The sequence below is a fragment of the Haliotis cracherodii genome, unplaced genomic scaffold (genome assembly GCF_022045235.1).
Source record: "Haliotis cracherodii isolate W230 unplaced genomic scaffold, xgHalCrac1.p SCAF_3, whole genome shotgun sequence".
Lineage (NCBI taxonomy): Eukaryota > Metazoa > Mollusca > Gastropoda > Lepetellida > Haliotidae > Haliotis > Haliotis cracherodii.
In genome coordinates, this window is record NW_027266286.1 from 35,404,632 (window position 1) to 35,404,992 (window position 361).

Sequence of the window (361 nt, forward strand, 5' to 3'; positions counted from 1 at the left end):
GATCGTAGTTACTGTCACAAATGATCTTTGTTGAAGAACAGTACCATTCCTTATTTCCTTACCTATGTTACTACCAATGCAGTTTGTCAGATCCGTGTTCGTGTCTCCTCGGTACAGATAGGGTTTATGGCAATATGCAACTGCCCCTGTTGGTGGTGCTCAAAAACTATGCCAACAAAAGTTTGACTTCGCGTGGAAGCTAACGGGTAACATACAAGTCATGTGACACTTGATCATTTGTACCACAAGTCAGTTGCTTTCAATCAGTGCATAAACTGTGATTATATGATACTGTTTTTTACAGAATATATGCAAACAAGGCCTTGCAATATAACTTCTCAATGAAAAGCCACACGACCCT